The following is an 11,938-nucleotide window of genomic DNA, read 5'->3' on the forward strand; positions in this document are numbered from 1 at the left end:
TTCAGTTATCTATGATGTAATTAACTATTGGGGCTTGCCCTTATAGGAAGCTTTTCCCGAACCCAGCATAATATAAACCCTATTTAATTCCTTATATTAAATAGGGGAACTTGTCGGCCAATACATTGGTTTCGCAGACCAAACGGATGTCATAACTTTCTTTAGTTTATTTGATCGAGCCTCACTCTCAATTCATGCGTTCATCCTTCGGGATAGATACATGATTTGAGATAAAGCGCTCTTTCATCTAAACTATGAAAATTATGGGGTCAGTTTGACTTCATCTTTTTCAAAACTAAATTTTTTTTAAAAAAACGTCCTTCCGAAGCAGGCAACGGGATTTCAATTCCGATGACCGACAGCTTCTTACGGGCAAACTCCACACCAAAAATAGTGCCGACAACTAGTACCAAAAAAGAAGCCATGAGCCTTACCATTGACTAAAACCTTTAGCCTGTAAAATATTAATGATGAAATCCTAATTAACAGTGTCAAGGGCTTTTTTTATGTATAGCTTAAAGACCATATTTCCCCCTCTACATTTTTTGTCCAACTCATCAATCATTTCCTGGGCTAAAAGGATATTATCTGTAATATCCCTACCTTTGATGAAAGCAGATTTTTGTTCAGCAATAATATGAGATAGACAGGGTTGTAGTTTGTTAACAATAATTTTGCTAATGACTTTAGATATCACAGTGGTGAGAGGCAGATGTTTGAAATTTTCCCAAGTAATCTTATCATTACTTTTAGGAATTAAAACAATAAGAACAGAGGTGAAATATTTACCAGGGTTATTTCCAAAAAAGAAAATCTGTATAACAACGACAACCTCCCTTTTAACAATATCCCATGATTGAATATAGAATGCAGAAGAGAAACCATCAGGGTCAAGAGCTTTATTTGGGCATATAGATTTGAAAGCATTCATAATTTTCTGCTCATCTGGAGGAAAAGACAAAGATAAATCCTTGATAAAGTTATACTCATCAACAAAATAAAATGAATCAAAAGGCATCATTTGTATAGATGATTGAAGAAGCTCAGAAAAATAAATGACAACACTATCACCAATCTCCTCAATATTAGTTAAAATACTCCCATCCCCTTTTCTGATTTTTAATATGTTGTTGATATTTCTTCTATGTTTGAGAGTGGCATGGAAATACTTAGTATTTCTGTCCCCTGCATCAAAGGATGAGTCGTTAGCCTTTTGCTTGAGCAAGCTTTCCTCAAGGGTAATAACATCCAAAAGAGCAATATGAGCATGTGCAACAGTATCCATCAAATGTGGATTAGTTTCAAGTTGTGCCTCCAAGATATCAACAGAGTGTTGGGCCACCTTAACTTTAGTATGAACATTACCAAATACCTAGTAATTCCATTTAGTGAGGTGAGCAGCCATTTTCTTGTGTAATTGCCACAAAATAAACCAAGGGTTTCCAACTCCATCATATTTCCATACTTAGGTAACCAAATCCTAATAAGTATCATGAGTAATCCAAACATTTAAAAATTTAAAACGAGAGATAGGTGGTTTAACAGTGAAGGCCAGAGTAAGCACTAAAGGATTATGATCAGAAGTAACATGACTAAAATGTTGAACTTTAACAATAGGAAAATGATTAATGAAAGCAGAGTTAACCAAAAATCGATCCAATCTCTGATAAAGAAATCTTCTCCTCCAAGTGAAAGGGGATCCAGTATAACTCAGATCATATAGACCAACATTAGCAATAGAATTAGTGAACTTGTTTATAGAAGAGAGTTCAACTTTGTCACCTCCTTTCCACTCCATAGGCTTCATGATCATGTTGAAATATCCACCTACAAACCAGTTATCATTTAATAATGTTCCCCATATACTCAATTTTATGCTAGAGTAGCAATTTATCTTGTATATGAGAGCTAGAGTAAACAAAAGTGCCCCATCCATGATAATCATCCAAAGTAATTTGAGATAGGATATACTGCTCCTTATCTTCCACAATAGAGATAGTAACAGTAGGCTTCCAAAAAAGCCAAATTTTGTTGTTAACATTGCAATATGAACGATAATTCTTGAACTTATCAAGAATCTTGTGCTTATTAACATGAACTAGAGGTTCTAAGATAGCAAAAATGAGTAATTTGTGGACCCTGCAAAGATTTTCAAGCCTATTAAGGGAGTTAGGGTTCGCCACTCCCATAATATTCCATACCATTATATTAATCATGATGCGTTATCCAAGCCTACTAGAAGATTTAGTAGGTTTCACCAAATGTTCCCCATCAGAGTGATAGTTGCCTTCTTGTAGAGTATTGCCAAAATAGAGCCTAGAAAGCTCAATGCTACGTTTAGCCCTTTTTCTGAGTTTTTCTGCACCTGCCACTCATTTTCCAAAGTTAGATTAGCATTAGCTAAAGATGTGTTTAAATCAATTTCATCAACTGTAGTACCAATTATAGAAGACTGAACTACGGTGCTAGTAGATGAAATGTGTCCCATATCAGTATTATGTTCTAGCATCAAATTATCTGTAGGCATCTCTAAACCCGCCTCAGTCCCGCTTGGGTGCTCACCCAAATCAGCTGCATTAATCATCTGCAAGTGTTGGATATTAGTGTCATTGCAGTTATGTAAAGAAACATTTTCTTCATGAATATCGTTCGTCTCACAAATGTTTGTTGTCTCACTAGCTAGAGGTTGTAATGACTGATTAACATCCAAAATTTTTGCAACATCATTAGAATCTGAAGTTTTTTCACCTTCAACCCCAAGTTGCAAAGGGGTTTCAGAAGGTTTAGCATTAACAGAAATACCAGAAGGGCCTTTATTAGTTTTTTTAAGCTGCGGATGCAATCTAAAACATGAAGTGGTTTGGTGCCCAAACATGAAACAATGTGTGCAATAAGGCGAGTGTCTTTCTAGTTCAACCGGTTGCCAATAACCTTGGTGCTGTGACCCTATCCTTACTTCATTGCAAAAAGGTTGTGTAATATCTCTTTCCACCAAAATAAGTGCTTCTGTAGGTCGAGATAAAGTAAAAGTGGCATGATCCATTTTAAAGGCTTTCCGTAAGCGGCAACAAGAGAAAAAAGAATTTCATGATTGAACAAGTGAAGTTTAAGCCAAGGAAATCGTATCCAGACCGGGATAATAGGCAACTCAGCTTTAGGATCAAAGTGAATGGATCATTTTCTAAATTTCATCATATTGTTTTCAATCCACATAAATCTTTTGGCGAAAACACGAGTATAATCTTCATCATTAGCTAATTGTATGAAAATATATTTCCCATCTATAATGTCAACCTTCCACCAACCTTTAAGCTTTAACATTTCAAACTCTCTTCTAATTAATTCTATTTTAGGGATACCATAGGTAAATTTGTCAACAAGAGCTAAACGACAGGAAGAAGCAAGAATAGTAGTTTCATCCTCTGTAACATAAAGCGTTAATTTCCCATTTTTCTTTTGCCTAATTTTTTGATGAAAGAGTAATCACTAGCAAGAACAACTGATTCGTGAAAGCTTTGCGGAAAAAAATTGTTGGAAGGAGGGGCCGAACCACCTCCTCCATCTAATACGACATCAACAAAAGATCGCGCAATCAGTGGCATGGTAAAACAAGGCTAAATAGAAGAGAAGACATAGCAGGAAAGTTCTCACCAAGCGAAGCCGCCATGTATGCCGCCAAGAATGCCAAACCCTAGCAGAGTACATCCTTCCGCCTCCATAGCGCTAAGTCTGATATTATAAATCCTTACTTGCTACTTATCATATGTAAGTATTATATAAGAAAATGATTGTATTAGGGAAGTATCCTTATATATATATATATAGCATACTAAAAAAGCTACTATTCCTGATGGCTTTTCCTCTGCTTTCTATATAAATTCTTGGGATATTGTTAAAAGAGAGGTGGTGGTTGCTATTTAAAGCTACTTTCTGGGGCATGTTCCTGGGATAATTTACTTCTGCTCTTATTGTCCTTATTCTTAAAAGTAATGATAAGATCACTTTGGAGAATTTTAGATCATTATCACTCACTACTGTAATCTCCAAAGTTATTAGTAAAATCATTGTTAATAGATTACAACCCCATCTCTCTCACATTATTGCTGATAATCAATCTGCGTTCATTAAAGGCAGGGATATCACTGACAATATTCTTTTAGCCCAGGAGATGATTGACGAGCTGGACAAAAAATGCAAGAGTGGGAATATGGTCCTTAAGTTGGACATAAAAAAATCTTTGGACACCATAAATTGGGAGTTTGTCATAAACATTTTACGGGCTAAAGGTTTCAAACCTATTTTTTTACCTGATTTTTGCTTCCTTATTCAAAGGTGGCTTGCTAATAACAATTACAGTGTTTTGGTTAATGGTAAAGCTCATGGATTTTTTTCTGCTAGCAGGGGTATTAAACAAGGAGATCCTTTATCCCCTACTATCTTCGTTATTGCTTTTGATTATCTTTTCAGGCTTATTAATAAACTTCAATTAGACCATGCCTACATGCAATTCTCGCATAAATCTAAAACTGGTGTTAGCCATGCCAGTAAACATGCTATTTTGTTCCACAATACCAGTAAACATGCTATTAAGGCCACTATGTCTATTTTGAATGTTTTTCAGAACACTTCTGGCATGATTTTTAATCTAGCTAAATGCTCTCGTTATTTTGGCAAAGATGTTTCTTTAACTACCCAGGTTTGGGCCTCTACCTACACGGGCTGCATGGTTTCTAAGCTTCCTATCAAGTATTTGGGGGTGAATATTATTAGAGGTAGGACTAAACAAATTTAAATGGAGGAGGTGTTTGATAAGGTTAAGCGTAAAATTAATGATTGGCGTAATAACTACTTTTCTAATGGGGTCAGATTACCTTGCTTAAAAGTGTTCTTACTACTCTACCTCTTTACATTATGCATGTGCTTAAGGCTAAAAAAATTAATATGAATCAGCTTGAAATTCTTTTCAATAAATTTTTGTTGCAGGGTGGTAGTGCTGCTAAAATTTGGACTAAATGACAGTATATTTGTAAACCTTATCGTGTTGGTGGTCTTGGTTTTAAATCTCTCAAGCATATTATAGATATCAATATGTGTAAACTTTGGATTAAATTCAGATTGGGAGAGTCTCTTTGGTCTAGATTTATGCATCATAAATATTGTAAAAATACTCATCCTGCCAATGTTAACTGGAAGGTGGGAGATTCCAAGATTTGGAAAGCTATCATTGCTGCTAGGGATACTGCTGCTCAACTTATTTTTTGGGATATTGGTGATGGTAATATCTCCTTCTGGAATGATGATTGGTGTCTTTCCAATATTCTCTTACTTCATCTCCTGGTTATGATGCTAATTTGCTTGTTTCTAATTTATGGATTGGTGAACATTGGAATATACTAAGTTGCAAGAGATTATTGGGGATGTTGCCCCTGTTATTGCTAGCATTCCTATTAAAGTGCATGATAAAAATAAGCCGCATTAGAAGAACAATGACAGTAATTCTGTTACTAAGCTGATTTATTCTCATATGCACACTTTCACTTTGTGTAAATGGCACTCGTATGTCAGGCACAAGATGCTATCACCTTCCATTGCTTTTTTTCTGTGGATGTTTTTTCATAAATTACTCCCTCTTGATGATATTCTTAAGATGAAAGGGTTAAAGCTTGCTTCTTTCTGCTATAATTGTAAACGAGGGGCTGAAAGTTGGAATCACTTTTTTTTATTGCAGTTTTGCTAAAGAAGTTTGGTATATCATAGGTCAATATTTTGACATTAATTGGCCACCTAATTTAACCATTAACTCTGCTATGACTACTTGGCAGAACTTTGATATTGTTTTCTCTAAACATAGCTATTTTCCTGGTGTTGTTTTGTGGTTCATTTGGATGGCTCGTAATAGGCATAAATATGATGGTATTTGTCTCACCCCTTCTACCACTTTTGCTTTTGTTGTGGCTTATTTTAATAAGGCTTTACGTTATTCCTCCCTACATGATGTTTCTCCTATTGTGGGTAGGGTCAGGACACTCATCATGGTTAGACGGGCACCGCCCTCACACAGAAGGATTAAGATTAATGTAGATGGGAGTTTTGCTAGAGAGTACAAGGGTGTAGGTGGGATTTTTAGGGATGATCAGGGGCATTGTTGTTATTTATTTGCTTCTCCATGTATGGCTTCCTCTCCTATTGAGGCTGAAATTATTGTTGTTATTATGGCTTTGAGAACTGTTGTCTCCCTTGATCTGAAAACTCATCTTCTGGAAACTGATTCTGAGATGCTTTTTCATATGCTTACTGCTAAAATTAATTCTCCTTGGTATGCAATAATTTGGTTTAAACGTATTAGGCAATTTATGGAGGAGCAGAATTTAAACATTCTTTTTCTCATTTACTTATAGAGAAGGCAATAAATCTGCTGATTGGCTTGCTAAATAGAGAGTGCGGGGTCCGATTGTTGTCATTAATCCACCCCCCATGTTAGCTAAGTTGATTAAGAGTGATATGGCCGAACCTTACATTTGAGCCTAGTATTGGTTGGCCCTGCACCTACTGTTTTCTTCTTTGGTTGGTTCTTATTGATAGATTTGGTTTTTTTTCTAGCTTTCACAGATTTTCTTGGTCTTTTAAGAATTCTTTTGGTATGGAAGTTATTGGTGGAATTAAAAATTGCTCTCAACGATATGTTCCTTGGCTTCATGGATTTCACACCTGGATGAACGGATGGATACCACGTCTTGCTCTGTCTGCTGCTCTTCGAATACTTCTGTTCTTTTCATGGACGGGGCTTGCTGGAATGATTGGGCACTGTGCTACTTTGCTTTATTATTTGCTTTTGGGTCTCTTAATAGCTGTTTTTGGGTATACTCCTTTGCAGGTACACATCTTTTAAAATTGCTTCATGTATTTTGGTTTTTATTTTTTAGTGAAGTTGTAATGCGGAGACAGAAACCCTATAGATAGTTGGGGATCCTCTATCTCAACATCAAACTCTGTAACTTTTACTTTAATTAACGTGTAAGAAGCCACAAGTTGCTCTTTTTATCAAAAAATAAATATTATATATATATATATATATATATATAATGTATAGAATTTTATATTCTCGTTGTTACCGCATAACTATTTATTGAACCATGTTTTGCCTGCTGAATCACACTCAAGTAATTAAGTTAGTACATAAGAGCAAAAAAAGCTACATAGAAAAGGGAAAAAAACGCAAGAAGGGGAAGGGGATGTTATATTTGCTTCATAGGGAGGCTGTTTTCACCCTTTAAGTAAAGGGACTAACTTTTTGCTGACTCCATGAGCCCAATTATATTCTAAATTTGTTTCCATAATAATTATATTCTAAATTTGTTTCCATAATAACAAATAGATGTTGGATAATTCTAATGTGTTCTTCTAAGTGTTTCAAGAAATATTTCAGACCTAGGAAGCTTTGCTAAGCTTGTTGAGTCAAAATCATTTGAATTAGATAGTTTCGAGAAGTTCTTAGGTTGTCATTGCATGAATTTAGCTTATTACCAACGGTCAAATGCCGTCGGTAATAATGTAAAAAACATAAGAAATATAATTATCAACGGCTTAGCGACGACTAGTATATAGCTAACATTCTCGATAATAAATGACAGTATGCATTGAGTTTGGGGACCGGGAATCTTGTTGTATAAATGGTCAGACTTTGTCACAGTTTATCAGGATATACAATGCGGTTGCACGAATCTCCTTATTGCTTAGATATTGTGTGTCATGTCCTCCCTGATAACTCACCTAATATTTGATATACGGATAATTCTGGTTGTCGGGGCATGTCACCTAAAATATGAACTCTTTGACGGTCTTGATCATAATAATATGAGCAAAAAGTTATCATCTCCTACAATAGATATGTTTTGCAAATCGATGCCTCGTGATGTGCTTTATTCTTAACTACTTTTTTATTTTATTTAAAAATCTGTAACACATAAGTTTTACATTGAATATAGTGGTCATTTATTGAATATAAAGGGTGAAGCCATCCACATATAACCCAAGTCTAACATTGCGTAGTTCAGCTACAAATTCTGGGTAAGTACTGTCAAAATGTCTCCATGCCCGCCATGTGACAGAAGACTCATAGAGTTAGCATCAACATATCCAGTATTGTGGCAAGTCATGTGTGAGGCTGTACACATGGAAGCGAACAATATTTAAAGTCGGGGTATGAGAAAAATAAAAATAAAAATAAGAATAAAAGCATGTATGGATTATTTTTCTGATTTTATTCTTTCTCCCCCTTTGTTTGAATATTTCCACATCACAAAATCGACAAGTCATCTCAACTGTATCGGCCTCGTAATATATCATGCACCAACTAACATAACAATTGATCTTCTCGCATCGTAACCTTAACTATGAAAACAACTTTTTCATTTTATATGGGAGCATCCGACACTAAATTTTTTGTAGGGTTAATCTCTTTCAATTAATTTGCTGCCAGATTGAATGATTCTCTAGACATGTTAAAATCAGATTTGATGGTCATCATTTTAAGTGCCACTGATAACAATGTATGTGTGGTGCTCATAAATGTTGTTGTGAAGCATTCAGTAAGCCATAAAACTATTGTATTTCATTATTTGGTGTTTCAACTTCGTGTTAAAAAACTCCCAATAAATTGAGCTCCCTGAGCATCATGATCCATTTCTTCATAAGTGTCAAGAGTAGCACAACTTGCCGAGGCACCCATTGTTCAAGTTGAACTTCAGTTATTTGTCACCAAGCGTAGTCCAATACCAATAATAAGGTTTGGATTCCTTACAGTAAAAATCCAATTTAACTTATTTGGGTGACAGATGTTCTTTAACTTTGTGTTTCGTACAAGGACTCTAGAACTTTCTCTTACAGTAGATGAGCAGCTGTGATGCCACCTACACGAATTCTACAACGCCACTCAAGAACTCATTTGTGAGACTTTTTTGCCTTGGATATAATATGTTGTACATCCAAGTTAATAAATTATATATATACATCTGCAACATAGTTTTACGAGTCAGTGCACTACTACGAAAATAAAAAAATAGTCAATACTTACAGTAATAAGTCAACATTACTTGGTCAACCAACCAACTGCAAGCAACCAACTTGAATTTTACTGATAACAAACTCATCTATATCACCGCACTTAAACAAGACCCATTGGCCTCCTCTAATTCAACCAACAAACATTAATTCAACCGATAACATCCCTATTTTTGTCACCCTCACTTCGAACATTTGACGGATCGATGCATTCCTCTAATTCAACGAACCAACTTAAATTCTACTAATAACATCCCCATCTATATCACCATCATTTTGAACAATAGGCACGATTGTGGCATTCCTCCACTTTAACCAACCAACATGAATTCCAGTAAAACATCCCCTTCTATATTATCATCAACTTGGACAAGACTCGATGCATATATTGCTTTACTTCAACCAACCAACTTGAATTTTACTAATAAGAAAATACATACCACTCAATACTTCTGTATTTACATAGCTAGCCCCTTCACTTCAACTTTTATGAAAATTTCATACATACCACTCAATGCTTATGTATATACATAGCAAACACCTTAGCTTCATTTTTTATTAGGATATTCATACATACCATTCAATTCTTATGTATATACATACCTAGCACCTAAACTTCAACTTTTACATACCACCACATTATATACATCACATACCTAACACATAAACTTCAACTTTTATATAACTAAATAAAAATTTAAATGACAACAATTTAAAGGCGAAAATGAAATTACCTTCCTAAATGTTTTCTGATTGGAGCGTAGCGGAAGGATATTGAGAACTATGAGAGTTTTGGTAGTCTCTGTAAGTCGAGTGCCATTGTTACCTTCCCAGCTGAGCTTGCTAGCCTTAATGGTGACTGTATCGAGACAGACAATGGTTTTGAGTGAAGCCACAAGGGTGAGAGAAAGGAGAGAAGGAAAGCAGAGAGTGAGGGATTCAAGAAGGCGGGAGGAAAACATAGCTCAGAGAGGAAATAAATGAAATTTAGGCATGAAAGATGAAAATATTATGTCATTTGTGTTAGATTTCCGCCGGATTTGTGTCTCACTTAGTTCGACGCTAACACATAAATGTTTTGTGTCGCATAATCTAACGCAAATACGATGTAAAAACCACCACTACTCTAAACAAAGTTTTATTATTTTCAGAGTAATTTCTCCAATGAATTTTCTGACACAAATCAACAAAAATCCCAACGTAATTATTAAAAAAATTATTATTCACCGATCACCACTCGCAAATCTAACACTAATATTTGCTTTGAAAAATTGCGACACAAATGTTAGATGCTAATATTGGCTTCTTCTGTAGTGTGTGCTGCCCCTTATGTAGCTAACGAAGCTCCTCAGTCGTAGAAGTGACACGCCGAACAAGTTTGTCATGCTCAGATGATGACAACCTCAAGCACTAAATAGATCCGGAATGATCGACCTCAAACGCAATACCCTTAGTGCCAATGTCATATACCCTTCTATTCTTCTTCCTAGCAACCTGCCTCTAAATCTCATAGTCAGAGTGCTCTGGAGCAGACTGACTATTACTACTACTAGCGGCTATCAAGCTTTGAGTATGACTCTTGCTTTGCATTTCCCAAATATACTGCAGTCATCAGATATAATTAAAACCAATAAATAATTAACGTTTTATATTAAAAATGTAACTAAACTATAGAAAATCATTTTTTTTTGTTTACTTTTATAGACACACTGAGATAGGATGGTCACCCATTATTGCCTCCCCGTGCGCTGGTACATCCAGACATGCAACTCCGTAGTGGTGAGTGGTCGACCAAGTTCTTATGCCTGTGGACATGAAAAAATTGTAAGCATCAAGTACTCGCATCATTAAATTGTTCGAGTCTTGAGTGAATCTTATAAAATTTTGATAGCGCTTTTTGTGTGGGGCCAATCATGTAATGTGGAGTGCGAGACCTCTAACTCCCTTGATCCTCTAGTTCTGCTAAGTTCATGTCCATCATCCTCTGATACGCCATAGTGGCCTATAATCTAAACAACTCCACTCATTTCTTTTTCCCAATCTAGATTGATCACTCTCCCTTTCTACGTGCAGTCAAACATATGACGTAGTCGATGCCTGACGTGATCCTCATAATTGTGAGTGGTGCTCAGGCCTCCAGGAGAAGGGACCCTATAAAATAATTAGTATGTAAGTTTAGAAATGCAACTTTGTTTACCTTCACGTGTGATGTGAAGATGATGAGAATGCGGCGGGACTTCGGCAAATACACAACACAAACTTTTCTAGACTCTCCTTTTCTAGTTTATTTCTAGATTGATAAAGAGATGGACAGTAGAGAGGGAAATAGGAAGTGCGGTGCGAGTTCGGTTTGTGATGCTTGTTTAGACCAATGAAGTATAGGGGTTGCGGCTTGGACGAGAGTTGAGGAGACATGCTGGATGGCGACGTTCATGAATTGCGAAAGGGAGTCGTGAATTGGGAAAGGGAGTCGCTCGGTTTTGTATAGGGACTAGGAATGTAAGAGAGTTCTTATAGCTACGATGAGGCTAGAGCGAAGCTGACAGAATGAGGAGGTTGGATTTGCATGAAAGATCCGAAGCAAGCGGGACATTGCGGGCTGGCGCACGATGCGTGGGTTGTTTCCCTCTTGCATGGGTCTCTTTTATGTTATTTAGATCTTTGCTTGTATAATTTCAGCCCTCCAGATGGATCTACATTGTCTGTTTTTCTATCGGCATCATTTGGATGGCTTAGACAATGACTGAGATGAGCAGAGCAAGCATGAAAGCGAACATATTAATATTTAGCTTAACTTCCATGATTTTGCATGATCTTATTGCTGTCTCTAATTTATAATATGATAGAATTCAAACTGAGCTGAAGGAGTGTTTAAATT

Source organism: Phalaenopsis equestris, unplaced genomic scaffold (genome assembly GCF_001263595.1).
Source record: "Phalaenopsis equestris unplaced genomic scaffold, ASM126359v1 Scaffold000488, whole genome shotgun sequence".
NCBI lineage: Eukaryota > Viridiplantae > Streptophyta > Magnoliopsida > Asparagales > Orchidaceae > Phalaenopsis > Phalaenopsis equestris.